This window comes from Manis pentadactyla, chromosome 3 (genome assembly GCF_030020395.1).
Source record: "Manis pentadactyla isolate mManPen7 chromosome 3, mManPen7.hap1, whole genome shotgun sequence".
NCBI lineage: Eukaryota > Metazoa > Chordata > Mammalia > Pholidota > Manidae > Manis > Manis pentadactyla.
In genome coordinates this window covers 216376674-216395792 of record NC_080021.1, presented here as the reverse complement: position 1 = coordinate 216395792, position 19119 = coordinate 216376674, and the positions used below count along the sequence as shown (strand labels likewise).

The 19119-nt window shown below is 36.6% G+C and overlaps 1 protein-coding gene and 1 long non-coding RNA gene across 4 annotated transcripts in view; one reads left to right on the top strand and one right to left on the bottom strand.

Annotated features, from left to right (window-relative positions):
- Window positions 1-19119, bottom strand: part of ABL1 (ABL proto-oncogene 1, non-receptor tyrosine kinase) — a 149851-nt gene that overhangs the window by 72579 nt on the left and 58153 nt on the right. The window lies entirely within an intron of this gene.
- Window positions 2228-19119, top strand: part of LOC130683058 (uncharacterized) — a 56268-nt gene continuing 39376 nt past the window's right edge. The window contains exon 1 of the long non-coding RNA XR_008996670.1: window positions 2228-3563. This is a non-coding gene — a long non-coding RNA (uncharacterized LOC130683058). The remainder of the gene's footprint in view (window positions 3564-19119) is intronic.

Genomic DNA, 19119 nt, shown 5'->3' with positions numbered 1-19119 from the left:
TTTAGCTTATCACAGTCTACCTTCAAATGATATGCTACTTCACATATAAGAATCTCACAGTAGTGTATTTCAGTTACCCCATTTGTGCTATTGTCATCATAAACTTTACTTCTACATAAACTATAAATGCCACAATGTGTCACCACTGTTTTTGTTTAAAAATAATTTTAAGGGAATTTAAATAGAAAAAATCTTTTGTATTTATGATGTAGTTTCCCTTTTCCAGTGTATTCATTTATTTTTGTAGCTCATTTTCCACCAGGTATCATTTTCCTCCTGCATCAAGGACATTCTTTAATATTTTTTATAGTGCAGGTCTGCTGGGAATGAATTGTTCCGTTTTCTGTCTGAAAGACACTTTATGTTGACTTTGTTTTGAAAGATACCTTCACTGAGTAAGAAGTTCTAAATTGACAGTTGTTTTCTTTTGTTGCTTTAAAGATGTTGCTTCACTGTTCCCTGACTTACATTGTTTCCAAAGAGAAATCAGCTGCCATCCTACCCTTCATTCTTGGGTACACAATGTGTCTTTTTCTCTAGATGATTTTAACTTTTTTCTCTATCACTAAGTTTTAAGCAATGTGTTATGTGCCTTGATATTCTTTTTCCTCATGTTTCTTGAGTTTGAGTTCCTTGAGATTCTTAAATTTGTGGGTTTACTGATTTCATTGCATCTGGAGATTTTTCAGCATTTTTCTTCCATCATTTCTTCTGTTGTCTCATACTCCCCTTCTTCAGACACTCCAGTTATACACACACTTGGCCACTTGATGTTGTCCCACACTTCACGGCTGCTGTTTGTTCTTTTTTTTTTTTTTCTTCCAGGTTTTTTTCTTTCTGTTTCATCTTGGATACTTTACGCTGCTAAGTATTCAAAATCAATTATCTTTATTTCTATAATGTTTATTCTGACACCAATTTATTCAGTGTATTCTCCATCTCAACTGTAGTTTTCTTCTCTAGAAGTTCATCTTCCATGTCTCTACTTAACACAATCTTTCCTCTAGTTTCTTAAATATGGACTACAACTATAATAATTATTTTAATGTCCATATTTACTAATTCCATCACCTGTGTCATTTCTGATCAGTTACTGATTGTATTTCCTACCTATGCCTAGTAATTTTTGATTGGATGGCAGACACTGTAAGTTTTACTATGTTGGGTCCTAGATATTTTTCTATTCCTAAAAATATTCTTCAGCTTTGTTCTGGGATTGAGTTTAGAAACAGTTTGAACCTTTTGGGTCTTTCTCTTACATGTCAGATGAGACCAGAGTAGCATTTATTCTACAGTTAACTGAGACAAGACCTTTAGATGGTTAACTTTATGTGTCAACTTGACTAGGCCACAGGGTACCCAGACTTGATCGTTAGTCTGGGTGTAGAACAGACTGCTCTCATTAGTGTGGGTGGGTCTCATCCAATCAGTTGAAGGCATGCTAGGGAAAAAAGGCTGATCCTCAGAATTTCTCCCTTCTGTCAGCCTTTGAATTAATATGCTAGCTTGTGTGTAAAAATGGGATTTTAAAATATATGAACTCATATTTGCTTATATTTACAAAAAGAAACAATGTAAAAACAAACTAATAATTATAGTGTTCATTCATGGAGAAATGAGAAGGAATAACCAGGTAGAAAGGCACTAGCGTCGGAGTAAGACTTCTCAATCTACCTTTTTAAATATTAATTTTAAAACTAGTGAAGGTATTACTTTATTTAAAAGAAAATAGTCACAACCTGTATAAGCGGCGTGTACCGGGATTTGAAAACTTGCATGGAGGCGGCCGAGGCTGTCCGAGATTGTGGAAAGTCCGTGCAGAAGCAGAGGCCGGCGTCCCCGCTGTAGTTCTCGCCAGGGTCATGCTGGCTTCGCGCGCGGTGCATGGTTCGTTGGGGGGCTCTGTGCAGTGCCGGCTGGGCGCCAAGGATGCAGCCGGGCAAGGGGCGCACCCGCGGGGCCCTGCTGAGGTCGCTGCCGGGCTTCCTGGGCCGCCTGGTGGAGCGCTGATGGCTGCCTGGGGCCGGCCCGCGGGGCCACTGCTCGGGCGCAGGGAGGGTGGCCCCGGGGCCCGCGGCCGGAGAAGACAGATCATGGGCATATGCAGAATTTCCAATGTATTTTTTAAATACAAATAAAATTATAATTTAGAGTGTTTTATCTTAGGTTTCTTAATTTATCAGGTACCAGTTATTCCAATTATTGTCTTTTTAAAAAGATAGTCCAGAGCATGGAAACTTAAAAGAGTTGCCATTTCTTAACAAATTTAGATTGCTTACAAAGCACTAGGGAATTTCCTGGGGTTAATTATACATCCTACACAACTTGGCTACACCGTTTTAGGCTTGACTCTTGGATCTGTGTATACATTAATAGTTTACGTGGTTAATATTTGATCATTTTTAGGATAAAGACAATACAGGTGGCTTAGTTGTGGATAAAGTAAACTTGTAAAGATATTTAAAATGCAGTAAGTTTTGAAAATAAGTAAATAAGATCCAAGTAGAAGGTATTGAAGTTTATGGTCAGTGGTCTTCCAACCTCTCAGGTGCCTTAATAGTTTAGGACAACAAGTAACAAAGATAGTTGGAATGTGGGAACATGTCAGCTAGCCTGCACCATCCAGGAGGCAGTGAGTAACATCATGCCTTTACTGGGTTTCTAACATAGCAGTGTTTGTATAATTCTGGAACATGTACTCATATGTTCTGTAAATAATATGAAACTATATTTTTTCAAAGGTTTTTTAAATTTGGGAGAATCTTCTTTTGTAAGATATTAAAGGAATAAAAGAGCTGGAAAAAAAATAGTCACAGAATTTGGGCAGTCAAGGAACACAAGATGGGTCAAGCAATTATTTTCTGTGGAACCCAAATCGACTGTAATAACTTGGAGCAGTATTTTATGCAACAAGGAGGAGGACCTGATAAAAAGGACACCAGTTCTAATGTGTTTCTCTTCATGGTGACGGAAAGACTCATGAAAGGAAGCAAAATTTGGAAAGATTTACGAAAGGAGATCTAAGACTCTTGATTTGCACGGACGTAGCCGCCAGAGGAATTGATATCTGTGGTGTTCCTTATGTTATAAATGTCACCTTGCCTGATGAAAAGCAAAACTATGTACATCGAATTGGCAGAGTGGGAGGAGCTGAAAGGATGGGTCTGGCCATTTCCCTGGTGGCAACAGAAAAAGAAAAGGGTTGGTACCGTATATGTAGCAGCCATGGAAAGGCTGTTATAACACAAGACTTCAGGAAGATGGTGGCTGTACCATATGGTACAGTGAGATGCAGTTGCTGTCTGAGATGGAAGAACACCTGAACTGTACCATTTCTCAGGTTGAGCCAGATATAAAGGTACCAGTGGATGAATTTGATGGAAAAGTTACCTGTGGGCAAAAAAGGGCTGCTGGTGGTGGAAACTATAAAGGCCATGTGGATATTTTGGCACCTACAGTTCAAGAATTGGCTGCCCTTGAAAAGGAGGCGCAGACATCTTTCCTGTATCTTGGCTACCTTCCTAACCAGCTGTTCAGAACCTTCTGATTCTAACATACACTGAGTAAGATCTGAATAATAAAAGTCTGTGGTCTTAAAACTAAAACAATTACCCTGCTTCCAAGCAGCAGTATTTGTGGTAACTTAAGCTAACTCTTGCATGTCAAGAAACATTAGTCTTAGGAATTCTTCATAAAATGACGACCTAATGAAAATAATACCTTTGATGACTATATAAAAAAAAATAGTCACAGAAAACAGAGCTGGCCTGGCTTACTAATTACTAATGGAACAATGGGAATGCTAATATTCTACAGAATGCTAGAATCCAGTAGGGGTTCTCTGGAATTGTGGTGTAACTATTTTATAGTAATTAAATTTTCTTGGATTAATTCCATGGCTGATTTATCTTACAGTGAAAGCAATAACTTCAGCAATATTTGGCTCAAAAGAAGAGCTAGACTGTGAGGTCCTCAGGGGCTGAAATGCAAAGATGCGTATGTCTGATGCATCTTTGTACACCTAGGGCCAAGTTGTGTATACTGCCACTCATTATTGATTGGTTGAGTTGGCTGAATTAATGACCTAATTCCACTGTTAAGCAAATGGTATTATCCTGAAGTTCCACAAGCCCTGTTTTCTAAGGATAGTGATGGACATCTGTTGTTGGAGGAGTCACTGGGAATCTACTTGGTGGTACCTGGTCTTTGACCAGATTCTGAAGCTATAAGTTTGCATAAGCACCATTCTTGCTGAATCTATTTTTGTGGCGTCTTCTTAGTCTGACCAGAGGCTCTATTCATATTTTAACTCATACCAGTCTCTCTCCAACTGGTATAATTTCATCAATCTGAAATGTAGTTGTCACTTTGAAAATTTTGTTATGAACAAGACTGTTTTATAAGAGACAGAACAAAAAAAGAAGAAACCTCACAAGAAGATTGTCTTGTCTAAAAGACAAGATCTTCCTCCTTTTTCCCTTACTTAACAAGCACTGGCTTTTTAAGGATATGGCTTAATAGGATTGTCCAGAACCTGAATTACTATTTAATCCAACTGTATTGGCTTTAGTTAGCACTTGCGGGTTTCAGTGGGCATGTCAAAATGGGTTTTCCTGCATCTAAGTCTTCACCTCTCCTTACAGAGAGATGATGATCAGCCATTTGTATCTGTCTGAAGCCAGCTCCCTCTCAGTTCTTCCTTCCTTCCTTGCCCATTTTTTCTCTTTTATTGGGAAATTTTGGAGATTAATATACCATAAATAATTGTCATATGTGCATACTCAAGAAATACCTAGTACAGATAAACAATCCAGAGTTTCCTAAGAAGGAGGAGAAAATTAAACTATTTGTGCTTCTATTTTTCCACTACTGAAATTGTACCTCAAAAGAAAAAGCTTAAATATGTAATTTTCTCAATTCCTATACTTACAGGCTAGTGTATTCAAGTTTTAAAAACTTTTTTGTATATATGACCATAGTAGATTTATTTATATTAAGATGTTCACATAATATTCCTGATAATTAGATATTTTCAATGATAAATAAGAGTTAAGCTTATTTTTAATAAGCTTAAAAATAACTATGCTTCTTCCTGATTTTATTATGACTTAAAAATAATGGTAGTGTAATAATCAAATCAATGCAAGCTTTGGGTTTAATTTCTCATAATCTGAATCTTCTAAATTAGTTGTATTAGTTCTACAGGTCCAGTAGACCTCATTGTCTCCATAAATTGTTTAAAATTACGAAAATATAAAACTGTAATTAAAAGAACTTAAAATAAAATATTTTTAAACCATTTAATCTCATGACTTCTTATAATGCTTCAAATCATAAAGATGTGATGTGTTGGCCTAAATTTTAATTTCTGGATGTTTAATCAATTTAAGATCTCTTAAGCTAATAACAAATTGAGCTAATTAATAACCTTTGGCTATATGGATTGTTTCTTTTTATTTATTTATTTATTTATTTTTATTTTGGTATCATTAATATACAATTACATGAGCAATATTGTGGTTACTAGATTTCCTCTCATTATCAAGTCCCCACCACATACCCCATTACAGTCACTGTTCATCAGCATAGTAAGATGCTATAGAATCACTATTTGTCTTCTCTGTGCTATACTGCCTTCCCCCTGCCCCACCCCACCCCACCCCCAACACATTATGTGTGGTAATTGTAATGCACCTTCTACCCCTTATCCCTCCCTTCCCACCCATCCTCCCCAGTCCCTTTCCCTTTGGTAACTGTTAGTCCATTCTTGGGTTCTGTGAGACTGCTGCTATTTTGTTCCTTCAGTTTTTGCTTTGTTCTTATGCTCCACAGATGAGTGAAATCATTTGATACTTGTCTTTCTCCGCCTGGCTTATTTCACTGAGCATAATACCCTCTAGCTCCATACATGTTGTTGCAAATGGTAGGATTTGTTTTCTTCTTATGGCTGAGTAATATTCCATTGTGCATATGTACCACATCTTTATCCATTCATCTACTGATGGACACTTAGGTTGCTTCCATTTCTTGGCTATTGTAAATAGTGCTGCGATAAACATAGGGGTGCTATGTCTTTTTCAAACTGGGCTGCTGCATTCTTAGGGTAAATTCCTAGGAGTGGAATTCCTAGATCAAATGGTATTTCTATTTTGAGTTTTTTGAGGAACCTCCATACTGCTTTCCACAATGGTTGAACAAATTTATATTCCCAACAGCAGTGTAGGAGGGTTCCCCTTTCTCCGCATTCTTGCCAACATTTGTTGTTGTAGGACCATTTCTAATTAAAGAAAAAGATCCAACCATCAGGTACTGTGCCTTCATTTTTATATGTAAAATACCTGCAGAATAACTGGATGGATACATTTCCCTGAATGATGTCATTGCTATCTTATTTTGTTAACTTAAAATTTGTTAAAATGACATAAAATATATGCTCTTGGAAAAAACTTGCTAGACGGTTCTTGGTTTCCTGTTTTCTAGCTTTCTCTTGTGTCTAGAAGCTTTAACTTTAAATTGGTGATTAACATGAACAGTTACAGAGAAACAGGAATATGTATATAAGATAGTAAATGTGGTTGGTCTGTATTATTTCATTAGGTAAATTATTAGTTTATTTAGTTGATGAATCAATATAATCTAGATGTTTTATTTAATGTGCTGATATAATTAATTATACTTTACAACTAGTTAAAAGCTTTAATCTTGTCATCCATTCACAGAATTATTTATTTCTCTTTCTATATACTTAAACACATACCTAAAAGGTATATATGTATTTAGATATATATACCTAAGGAGACTATATAATTCAAAGGTTTGTAAATGATAACAAAAGATAAGGTAAATATAAATATTAATGATAAATATAAAGGGTCTGAGGAAACTGAATTGTTTGTTTGGATTTATAATGTCTAGATGGTAAGTTTGAAAAAAATAATGAATTGTGTTTTAAAACTCTGGCAATGTTGGCGTAATGGTAATAAACTTATTCATTAAGATGATGGCTTACAGATCTTTTATCGCTAATTATTAAATGGATGACAGACAAAAAGTAACATTTTTTTTGTTCTGTAAAGTGACCAAATCACGCCACTGCCAGATAACAGATTTCTTGCTCCTTTTTGTCATCAAAATATTATGTTAACTGTCTGAATTTTCTGGCATAATCAGGAATCACTTTGAAAAAAAAGTTCCTTTTTTAAAAAATTAAGTTCCTATAATCATTTTACTTATTATTGTGTGTTTCCCAATTATTGCTTTAACAGGTTTTTGTCTTTGGATACTACGATTTCTGTCATACACAGAGGGGGTAGGAACATGCATAGAAAAAGCAGACAGTATTTCTGACTTGGTGAATCAGAAAACTACAGCCAGGAACCTATGAACGCCAAAGAAAGCAGGGTAATCCTAGAAGGGAGAGAGACAGAGTGATTCCAAACTCTCTCTCTATACTCCTATCTCTGACTGACCCATAAACTGCTCATATATGGGTCAGACTCAAAGCAGTTCAGCAAAAGACATAAGGTCTAAGGGATTGGAGCTGCCCCTAAGAAACAAGTTTGTAATTCAAACCCAGCCAAGAAAATCACCTGACAAAAGAAACAACAATTATCCAAGAAAAATAATAGAATTTAGAATTTCTACAACTTGACACTCAATGTCCATGATACAATTCAAAATTACTCAATATTCAAACAATCAATAAAATGGAATACATTTTAGTTCAATCGCAAGTCTAACCCCAAGTTGGAATAAACAAAGATTTTTAAAAGCAGCTATTGTAACTATCTCAATGAATTAAAACAAACCTGTTTTAATGAATGAAAATCTCAGCAAGAGAAGTAGAAAATCTCAATAGAGAAAAAGAAATAACAAAAAAGAATCAAATGGAAATTCCAGAACTGAAAAAATAGAATTTTTGAAATAAAAAACCCTGCTGGCTTAATAACTAAATGGACAAAGAAGAGGAGAGTATATGTGAACTTAGGGAAGATGAGCAGAAATTATCCAAGGTGAAAAATAGAAAAGAAAGATTGAGTAAAAAAAGGACAGAGATCAGGGACTTATTAGGTGATATCAAATGGTGTAACATGTATAAATGGAATACCAAAAGGAGAGGAGAGAGAGAATGGGGCAGGAAAAGTACTTGAAGAGCCCCAAATTATACAAACTTGTTGAAAAACAGATATCTGAAGATGTATGATGCTGAATGAACACCAAGGAGAAACAAAGTAGACAGCACACCATAGTCCAACAGCTGAAACCAAAGATAAAGAGCACATCTTGCAAATAGCAAAAGAGAAAATATTAAAAATGAGGGAGCAAGGATCTAATTAGTGGCTGACTTCTCATCAGAAAGCATGAAGATCAAAAGAGAGTGAGTGGAAGAAACATCTTTAAAGGGTCTAAAGATAAAAAATAAAAAAAATCAACTCAGAATTTATATCCAGAGAAGCTATTCTTCAAGAATGAAGGCAAAAAAGACATTTTTAGATACAAGAAAGCAAAGGATATCCATCATCAACAAACAGCACTAGAAGACACATTAAAGGACATTCTTCATGCTGCAGGGAAATTACGGCAGAGGAAAACTCGGAAAACAGTGAGCTTCAGTAAAAGTAAATATCTAGGTAAATGCAAGAGATTCTTTTTTCCCCTTCTTAATGTATTTAAAACTATATAACTGTTTTAAGGCAAAACTTATTAACATTGTCTTGTGGTGTTTATAATGCATGTAGATGAAATATATGTAATAACTAAAACTTGAAGGACAAGAGGGATATGAATATATAAATGGAAGTGTTCTTATATTTAACATGAAATAGTACAATATTAACTATAGATGGGCTGTGGATAAAGATGTATATTGTAGTCCAGCAGGCAACCATGAGAAATGGTAATGCAAAGAACCAAAGGTTAAAAAACCAACAGGAAAATTAAAATGGAAGTCTAAAAATTATTCACATTTTTGAAGTAAGGGTAGAAAAGGAAGAATGGGAGGAAAAAAGCAGAGAAAACAAGAAACAACAAATTAAAATGGTAGATCCAAATCCTATCATATCAATAATTGTATTAAACATTACTCAACATTCCAGTTAAAGAGCAAAGACTGAGAATGGACTAAAAAATAAAACCTAATGTCATGCTATTTATAAGAAATGAACTTTAAATTTGAAGGTACAGACAGACTGAAAGAAAATGAATAGAAAGAAATATAATGGGCAAGCACAGAGAGAAGACTGTAGTAGTTATTTTAATATGAAATAAAATAGACTTCAAAACAACACATATTACCACAAGTAAAATGAGAAAAGGATAAATTTATCAAAAAGACACAATTCCCATAAAGATTTATATATCTAATAATAGATTCAGAATAATGTGAAGAAAAACTGAGACAATTAAAAGTTCTACAACAGCAACTGGAGATTTTAACACCATCACAAGAGAACTAGACCTCCCCCCAAAAAATTCATCACACAGAAGGTATGAACCACCTTGACTTAATAGTATTTATGAAACACTATACCCAAGAATAAAAGAAAACACTCTTCTCAAGGTGTATTTACATAGTATATTTACTCAAATCATATCCTGAGAAATGAAACAAGATCAATACATTTAAAAAGACTAAAATTATACAGGTATGTCCTTTGACAATAATGGAATCAAACTAGAAATCAATACCATTAAGATAAGAAACTCCTAATATTTGGAAATTAAACTGCATATTCTAAATAATCATTGATTCAAAGAAGGAATCACAAGAGAAATTAGAAAATATTTTAAACTGAATACTGAAAATACAACTTACCAAACTCTGTGAGATACCGAAAAAGTAGTTTCCAGAGGGAGATTTATAGCTTTAAGTATCTACATAAATTTGACAATCTAAATGAAATGAACAAATCCCTTGACAGATGCAAATTACCAGAACTATCCAAGAAACAGAAAACTTGAACAGCTGTATGTCTATTAGAGAATTTGTAATTTAAAAAGCCAGTATTACTCTTATCATTCACTTTCTTACTGAAGCTATGAGTAAAGTTATTTGTCCAGGGTCACACCTAATGCAAGACAGAATCAAGACTGGAACCCAGACTGGTGTATGTGTGCCCGCTGGAAGCATGTGAAGGCTTTGCACAGGTTACTGGACATGGATCACTTTAAGGGAATGAATTCCCAAACCTCAACATCCTGTGTACTCTTTCTTACAACCTGGCTGCCTGAGACCACGCACCTGCAGCCTTCCCAGTAATTCTTTCCCCGTCCTTTCATGGTCACCCTTACACACTTCACAAGAGCAAAGCTTACCCTCACATACCTTACACCTAACTACAGGGCCCAGCTTAGAGGCAGAAACCCCTCTGGAGGGCAAACAGCTCTGAATATTGGCGTCAGTGAAGCCTCCTTTCCTGCGGCACCTTAAACCCACTTTTATAACTCTGTCTTAATCTGTGTTGCTAAAGAGAGTGACACATGGAGCTAGAAGAGGGTCCCTGGGGCTGCTCTGACTTCACACATGTCATGGAATGGGGCGCTGTGTGTAAAGACAGTCTTTGTTTAACCAGCTTGTTTCTTCCATCCCCCTCCTATTCTTAAAGACTTCACTGCTCCTGTGGGAAGAGGCCTGGACAACAAAAGCCCCTTTGAGAAAGGGTTGGTAGGAAATAGTGAAGGCACAGGTGCCCTGTTTCATCAAGGTGACAAACTGTGGCCAAGTGCTGCAGAACTTTTCAGAAATAGAAGTATGCTGGGAAATCCCAATCAACCTCACAACATGCCTCCTCTGTATTTTCACAGTTCTCAGTAGTGAGAACGAGCTTGGTGATCACCCCGATTTGCCCAAAGATTCTTAGACATTTTAAATCCACATTCACTTTCTATTTGGGCGTAAGTCCCCAGCTTGCTCCTTGTCACTTTCCTACCTTTTCTGATTATTGGAATAATATATTTAGTAACTTTAGAAGAACTTAACAGGAATATGTTACAGATGCCACAGCAAGCAGTAACTTAGTAACAATCATTAATATACCTTTTATAAGTCCCACACTTAATACCAGGTCCAATATCTCTTCTGCCTTTTATTAATGATGTCTACAAAATAAATTAAATTGTACTCTGAGAAGCAAAAACATCCACTTTTATATACAGGTATAGGTTAAAATGTTTTCAAAATGCAACCTACAAAAGAAATTCCTTAAATATCCAAGAAGCCAGGAGAAAAAGGTTTCTGGTGAATATTCAATAAACAACAGTGTTCACATGTCAGGGGGGTAATTAGGAGAAAGAAACATTTGCTTATTTAAAAATAATAAGCAAATACTACCTTTGCAATCAGATCAATTAAAGCCAAAAGTATTCATCAAGATAGAATTAAAATAATTTATTTACTGGAAGTTTCTGGAAGCTTTATAAATTCTGACCTGAAGAAATGAAAATCAAAGAGGGGGGGAAAGGGAGAAAAAGCGAGAGAAACAAGGAAAAGGCACCTGGTCAAATCTCTTAACTGCAGTGTCTGGGCTTAAGAACTAGACCATGGCTCCTGGCAACCCAGATTTGCCCCTGGAATCACCACCTAGTCCAGGGAGCAGAATATCCTGGGTTCTCTTTTTGCCAAAATATTCCTATTTGGAAAATGCCCGGAGTAACTGCAAACATAAACAATATAGGTCGTGGCAACAAAGATTTAAATGGTTACCAGCATATCACTGAATGTTTTGTATATAGTCACCACCCAATATTTAATAAATACGGAGTTAATGTATGTGAAGCACTTAGAACTGGACCTGACACAGTTATCTTCATTAGACTGCATTCTACGTAAAAAGCGTTTCATGGTTCATTTATTCACTCAATATGTTTCTACTAAATGTATACTATGTGGGAATATGATGTGTGCTGAGATTTGATAAAGCACAAGATGGGCATGATCCCTGTCCTAAGGGAGCTTATGGTCCAGGAGGGTGGGGTGGGCACAGACCTAAGTATCACATTAAGTAATGTATAATTATAAACTGAGATAAATTCTCCAAAGACGAGAATAAACCCTATGAGAGAATATAAAATGAAAGTTAAGTTCTTAACAAGTTGCATGTTTCATAAATTCCTATTTTTAAAAGGTTCTCTCATTTAAAAAAATTTTGTAATATAGTAATATAAACTTGTTTTAGGGAAGTCAGAGACTACTAATACCTTATTTGTATTTTTATCCAGTCCTTTTTAAAATTTTATTTTAATATTGTGGTATCATACCTAAAATAGAAATTTATATCCCATTTGAAAGTACACTGATTACTTAATTAGCCCAGCCCTGGCTAATTAGTTAAGAATCATATTTACAAAGTGAAAAATATTTATTCTCTAATAAGTTGACATTTCTAGACATCAGAGTCCCTTAATGGGGGATATACCTGAACAACAAAGGAATTTGGTCAGTTTTACAAAATAAAGGCACCAAATAAAATCTTAAAGCTACTGAATACAATAATCAATGTATCATATCTGGACACAGCTCTAGTCATAAGTGCACTAACTTTAAGCAGAATTTTCTAATCTGTCGTGCTCACGCACTTAAAACGATATCGTTGAGAAAACATTTTTGAAAGTAAGAGCAAAGGAACAGCTACAAGGGACAGACTATTCTGAAACCATTTCCAGGAACAGGGTTTGTTTAAACAAAACGTATTAAGTGAAACCAGCTGCATTAAGGGTTGATGCCATCTGAAATGGGATTCTAAAACTACTCACTTCATAGTGTCAGGGCAATTATTCCTTCCTGTTGCTAGAAACAGAACACCCAATGGCCAACTGGCAATAGGACAGATTGGCAAAGATACCAGTGAAAAGGCCCAACTGTAGGGCAAGTGGATGCTTGCCAGAAACCCTTGGGTCCTGCTAGCTGGTCCATAGCTGTATGCTTCTGTACCACTCATCGAAGTGCTAAAGAAATGTGAAAGGCATGGCTCTTTCGAGGGTACCCATCAGGAGAGAGGGGCCTGCAGGCAGAAATAATCAGTCTATTCTGCCAGAGGGTCAACTAATAATGCTTTCACAGAAGCTCATGGCAAAACAAACCAAAAAAGCTCCACTAGTTAACAACGTGCTCTAGGGAACTCTAAAAGGCACACTTCCTATCTGAAACTAAGAGAGATCTCAAGGAAAAGAGAGGCGGAATCGCAACTAAGGTTTCATTATTTAAAATCATTTTCCTTAGCTTGTAACAAAAACACAAGAGCTTGTTCTTTGGAAGACTTACTAATGGCAACATATCTAGGGAACCCCTCCTGAAGTCATGTGACCCAGTCAATAACGATCACTGCTTTTGAAAGTATTTCCCAATGCACCACCACCAGTACAGCCAGTAAGACTGTAATCAAAACAATGCAGTTGAGAAACGTGGTGGTTAATCATTTTATTTTGGAAACCAATTAGGGGATTATGAAGGAAGAAAAAACAGTGATTCATTTGTTTTGATGAAATCTGGCATTCAAAAGACAGAACAAGCCATGAAATACACATATTTTTATGGCCCAAGGTATCTTAAAGTTGGTCTTTAAAAAAATACTCTTCCCAAGTTCATTAAATGAACAAAATAAATCAGCTAGTTTATGAACTCGACTATGACATATTCTGTTAACTTTATTTATGGATGTAAACTCCCTGGTTAAAAAAAAAAAAAGACCTAAGTGAGGTCACAAACTTTGCAGTTTGAAGCACTTCAATCAACAAGAGAGCAGTGTACCATGACCCAGTGTCACCTGTAGGATAACAGAAGCCTAAGTTTGAAACTGCCCTCATTAGCTGGGTTTACCTGCCTCCTTAAAAAGCGGGTAAAGGCTCAGCACCAAAATTAACATCAAAATGTGCAATTCAGAGCATAGTGTGTAGGGACTCAAGCTGTTTCTCAGAAGTAGTCTGAAACTTCTAAAATGCATGAAAAGTAATAACTAAAATATCTAAAATGCATGGAAAATAGTATCAACAATGTCCTGAAAGGTACAAAGAACATTCCAATTACAGAAAATCCTGATTAGTACGCATATCACCAGCTGAAACTTCATGATAATTCAAGTTTAGGTTCGACTTCACAATATTTATGGAGAAGAAATGGAGTAGATACTAAGTAATTTTAGCACTTGGGGAAATGCGAAGCAAAGGAAACCTATGGAAAAAACTTTTGAAGAAACTCATCAATACTTACAGGAGACTAAAAATAAGCAAGTTTCATATGGTTCTTGGTGGCTGATTGTTCGTAAGCAGCATTTGTAAGCCATTACTATGTAGAGGCAATGGTACTGGTGGAGAACATCTGATTAGAAACTAGAGAAAGCCAAAAGGTCTAGTCCTGGGACTCTGCCACTTTCTAATGTTGACCACAGGCAAATCACTTAACTCCTTTAAGCCCTAAAGACTTTGTCCATACAGTCAGGATAATATCTGTCATCTCATGTAATACCAAATGAATGATGTCATATGACCTAACTACCATAAATAGAAGGCACAATAATACTTGAACTATCTCTTAAAATATCCTAGTCAACATTTTTTACACATCTTAAACCCTTTTCAACTCTCCCGCAATTCAGTACTTCCACTCTTTGTACCATTCAGAGCCTCCAGATCAGAAATCATATTTGGCATGGTTACTGGTTTGTTATGGAGAAAGGGTTACAACTGAAGACTGGGAGGATGAAGAGGCTCTTAGAGGACCAAAAGAGGCAGGAAGTAGTTGATGGAAACTCGGAAGGGAAAAAGGAGAATCAAGATGACAAGCAGTAAATGAAAGTTGTCATATTGTCCTTGGTGACACTGGAGAGGCTTCTGGTTACTTGTGGCCTTAGGCTGCCATGTGGCCTCTTGAAGGGCAGGAGGTAAACTCTCAGTTTGGGCAGCCAACTCAGTATCAGGAGAAAATGACACATTAGCAATGGGAAGCTTAGAGCCAGTTCCCACAGACTGTCAAGACTCAGCTTAAAGTGATAGTGTGTCCACACAGAAGTGAACCCCAAGGCACCCTATGTTTTAGATATGCCTTGTCCTAGATGGAAATGCTATTCTGTTTTAAACTTGATTTCTTACTCCCATTCTGTCTGACTGGAAGAAAGATGATTTGGGTTTAAGTCCAGGCTTGGTTCTAAACCAAATGAGATCTTTAGATAAGCTTAGCTACCTCTCTGGGTCTATTTAATATCTTAGTGTTTCATGTTTCAATTATAAACCCTCTTTCTTGAGGTCATTTCTCCTCTTCTTCAAATACACCCTTGAGAATGTCTTTTAGTGATAAGAGCTCAGTGATAAATTCCTTTTATCTTTACTTATCTGAATATTTTGTTATTTCATTCTCATTTCTGAAAGAGAGTTTAGTGGCTATATAATTCCAGGTTTAAAGTTATTTTCTCTGCTGACTTTGAAAATTATTATTGTACTATTTCAGGGCTACTACTCTTGTTGTAGAAAAGCTCACTCTAATTGTTCCTTTGTTGGTAATCTTTCTTTCTCTCTACCTATTTTGAGGATCTTTTCTGTCTTTGGTGTTTCTAAGTTCATTATATATTTAGCCATGGATTTCTTTCCTTTCTTTTCCTTTCCTTGGACTGCTTTGGAACTTGATGGGCTTCCTAAACCTGAGAATTTTTGTCTCTTTACCACCCTTAGAATCTAGGTCAAGAGAGGACCCTGTCCTAGATCCCATAACTTAAAAGACTCCAGCTCTCCTCAGAGCAAGGGGTCTGAAGGCCCAGGGGACATGTCCACCCAGAGCCTAAGTACTACATTCTAGGTATCAAGGACCTCAGAATTTCCCTACCTTATCAGCTACAAGCCCACATTCAGGGCTTGCATGGAGCTCTTCCCAGGTCTACTCAGAAAATGAAACAGACCGGTAGTGTAGGCATGTGTTAGAGGTGTTCTCTGGTGGCATGTCTGTGGTAAGTGTGAACAGAGATTAGATGTGCAGGCTGAAATGTCTATACATGTGTGCATGGGGCCCCTCACAGTAACAAGTAAAGCTGGGGGAAGAAAGAGAAGAGGATTGGGCCACAGGCCAGGGTCTGGCTCAGTCTGTGCTGCTACATGCCAGTGCAAAACTCTGTGGAGTTCAAGAACTCTAAATTTAATGCTGGCCTTTTAGATTATAATGAAGGTATATTTGCCAAGGTAGAGATATAGAATGTATTTTATCTAACAGTTTCTTACACTTGTAACTTTTAAGTATTTAGACATAGGTTTGTGGGCCTCCATTTGTATTGTTGCACTAGCCTCCACACGATAAGGCAAGGCCTGACGTTTCTCAATTATGAAAATCCTCACCAATATCGCTTTCAATATTGCCTCTTTGCCATTCTCTGTAGCATCTTCTTCAATAAATATAAGTTGGATCTTCTCAGTATATACTGCCTCTTATTTTCCACATCTTTGTCTCTAAGCTACAGCTTGTGTTACTTCTGTAGATTTATCTTCCAGTTCACTAATTCTTTCTTCAGCTATATCTACTCTAATATTCAAATCCTCCTTGAATTTTTTATTCCCATAATTATGCTTTTCATTTCTGGATATTATGTTTGGTTTTTAAAATAAATTTGCCTGGTTGTTTTTATGGTATCCTTTTCTTTAGTTATATTTTCAATTCCTTCTGTTTCCGCAAAAGTACTAAATGAACTTATTTTACATCCTTTATATAATATTTCCTATATCTGAACTCTTTGGAAGTCAGGGTTTATTATTTCTACTGACTCTTGCCCATGATAATCCTGTTTCTGTGTGTGTGCATGTGTCTGTCTTTTTTGGTGTGTTCATATAGACCAGAATGATCTATGGGAATGTGAGTCCAGAGAAGGCTTCAATATGCCTCTTGTGACCAGGGACCTTAAAAACCTAGGTCCACGTTAAATTAAGACATCCAACTTACAGTTATTGGGGATCACACAAACACCATAAAACCAGTTTCCAAACCCATGTGAGTGCTGGTCAGGAGCCACAAGTTCTCATGTGGCTTTTTTTTTTGCCCTCCAGCCAAAGCCAAAGGTGAAACAATTTTCCTTGCTGCTTGATACTGTGCAAGATATTTCCACCCTTGTGCACCTCTTCTCTGAGAGTGTAGCCTCTCTGAAGTCTTGGCTTTATAAGAAATGGCCTTGGATCACCTCTTTACCCAAAAAGGAGCCCAGAGCTTATCACAGGCACACTCTCTTTCACCCCCACCAAAGCTCTAGGTCATTAAAATCTACACACCCAGGGTACCATCAATGGATACTTAATCTGAGGGTAAAGTTTTATAAAAAGCAGATTATTTACATGGTAACAAACTGTCTTCCCCACAGACTGTTCTTCAGCTGCAAGGGGAAAACTAGCAACTATCCAATGGAAGAACCAGACTACACCTTGAAAAGATATCAGAATTATATCACCAATGTCAGGTAGAAGGCCTCTGTGTGCAACTGGATGTGATACCATTAGACACAATATTATATCTGTAGTATTCTAACCAAGAATGTGTAACTTGAATCTCATAATAAGGAAATATCTAACAAACCAAAATTGAAAAATATTCTATGAAATAACTGGCCTGTGTATTTTTTTTATTAAGGTATCATTGATATACACTATTATGAAAGTTTCACATGAAAAACAATGTGGTTACTATATTCACCCATATTATTGAGTACCCCCCCATACCCCATTGCAGTCACTGCCCATCAGTGTAGTAAGATGCCACAGAGTCACTACTTGTCTTCTCTGTGCTACACTGTCTTCCCCATGATCCCACCTATACCATGTGTACTAATCATAATGCCCCTCAATCCCCTTCTCCCTGCCTCTCCAGTCGCTAGTCCCTTCTTAAAGAGTCTGTGAGTCTGCTGCTGTTTTGTTTCTTCAGTTTTCTTTCGTTGTTATACTCCATAAATGAGGGATATTATACTCCACATTTTCTTTATCCATTCATCTACTGATGGACAATTAGATTGCTTCCATATCTTGGCTATTGTAAATAGTGCTGAAATAAACATAGGGGTGCATGTATCTTTTTGAATGTGAGAACTTGTTTTCTTGGGGTAAATTCCTAGGAATGGAATTCCTGGGTCAAATGGTATTTCTATTTTTTGTTTTTTGAGGAACCTCCATATTGCTTTCCACAACGGTTGAACTAGTTTACATTCCCACCAGTAGTGTAGGAGGGTTCCCCTTTCTCCACATCCTCGCCAGCATTTGTTGTTTCTAGTCTTTTCAATGTTGGCCATCATAACTGGTGTGAGGTGATATCTTATTGTGGTTTTAATTTGCATTTCCCTGATAATTGGAGATGTGGAGCATCTTTTCATGTGCCTGTTGGCCATCTGAATTTCTTTGGAGAAATGTCTGTTCATATCCTCTGCCCATTTTTTAATCAGGTTATTTGCTTTTAGGGTGTTGAGGCATGTGAATTCTTTATATATTTTGGATGTTAACCCCTTGTCAGATATGTTGTTTACAAATATATTCCCATACTGTAGGATGCCATTTTGTTCTGCTGATGGTGTGCTTTGCTGTACAACAGCTTTTTAGCTTGATGTAGTCCCATTTGTTCATTTTTGCTTTTGTTTCCCTTGCCTGAGGAGATGTGGTCAGGAAAAAGTTGCTCATGTTTATATTCAAGAGATTTTTGCCTATGTTTTCTTCTAAGAGTTTTATGGTTTCATGACTTACATTCAGGTCTTTGATCCATTTTGAGTTTACTTTCGTGCATGGGATTAGACAATAATCCAGTTTCATTCTCTTGCATGTAGCTGTCCAGTTTTGCCAACACTAGTTATTGAAGAGGCTGTCATTTCCCCATTGTTATGTCCACGGCTCCTTTATCATATATTAATTGACCATACATGGTTAGGTGTATATCTGGGCTCTCTAGTCTGTTCCATTGGTCTATGGGTCTGTTCTTATGCTAGTACCAAATTGCCTTGATTACTGTGGCTTTGCAGTAGCACTTGAAATAGGGGAGCATAATCCCCCCAGCTTTATTCTTCCTTCTCAGGATTGCTTTGGCTATTCGGGGTCTTTTGTGGTTCCATATGAATTTTAGAACTATTTGCTCTAGTTCACTGAAGAATGCCGTTGGTATTTTGATAGGGATTGCACTGAGTC